This window comes from Acomys russatus, chromosome 11 (genome assembly GCF_903995435.1).
Source record: "Acomys russatus chromosome 11, mAcoRus1.1, whole genome shotgun sequence".
NCBI lineage: Eukaryota > Metazoa > Chordata > Mammalia > Rodentia > Muridae > Acomys > Acomys russatus.
In genome coordinates, this window is record NC_067147.1 from 33,779,490 (window position 1) to 33,780,605 (window position 1,116).

The 1,116-nt window shown below is 37.4% G+C and overlaps 1 pseudogene; it reads left to right on the forward strand.

Annotated features, from left to right (window-relative positions):
- Window positions 1–290: 290 nt before the first annotated feature.
- Window positions 291–876, forward strand: LOC127195173 (rRNA-processing protein FCF1 homolog; annotated as a pseudogene).
- Window positions 877–1,116: the final 240 nt, after the last annotated feature.

The following is a 1,116-nucleotide window of genomic DNA, read 5'->3' on the forward strand; positions in this document are numbered from 1 at the left end:
AGGTACACACACACACATGGTATACATACATGCATTCACAGAAATCACTCATATGTATAAAATCAACAAATCTAAAATTTTTTTGAAAAGGAATATGGTTGATGGCTGGAGCTCTTTCTGCTCTTTCAGAGTGCGTGAGTTTTGTCTCCAGCTTCGGTGGATCTGATAAACCTTGTCTGGCCTCCAAGGATACCTGTACACATATTCTCACACAGACACACATATTCAAAAATAAATAAAACTTGGTGTGATTCTGGCAGCAACAGAAGTGTGATGTGAACACAGGGAGGCCTAAGAAAACAAGAAAGTATGTGACTATGAGGTGAATGCTTAGTCTCAGAGATGAGATACTTATAGACAAAAATGGGTTAAAGATTAAAAAGGAAGGACAGAAAAGTCCCAGTGTTCTAGAGTAAGATAAGTTCCCCAACACTTCTCCTGATTATTTTTCTAGTACAATACTCAATTGGGTTCACCTTGCCACATCCTTGTTGATACCAACTTTATCAACTTTCTAATTAACGCCATATTGGATTGGATCTAGTGCTGTCAGTGGTAGACTTTATATGCCAAGTGTGCTCCTTGTACAGGTGATCATGTGAGAACAGAAACTGAGAAATTGGGACAGAGTCCTGAGTGGCACCAAAGATAGGCAAAGGTTCACAATTTGACTCATTGACACGTACACATAAAAGAACCTATTCTGATGACTGCTTGGTACAGAGCGTCTCAGCATAAGGGCTACATTGTGGCTACAATTGACCAGTACCTTAAAAGAAGACTCCAGAAGATCCCTAGAGTTCCTATCATGTGCATTTCCAACCATTGCACAAAATTGAATGGATGTTGAATGATTATGAAGCTCCTTGGTTCTAATTCTTACAAGAAAAAACTCCTGACTTCTTCTTCTTCTTCTTCTTCTTCTTCTTCTTCTTCTTCTTCTTCTTCTTCTTCTTCTTCTTCTTCTTCTTCTACCAGTTTTCTATGTTGTCAATTAGATTTTCATACATATATTTATAAAGATGATGATGACAGAGGTATTGAAAACAAACAAACAAACAAATAAAACAAACACATCAAAAGAGGAAACAAAGGTGTGGTAGATTTTTGTGCACT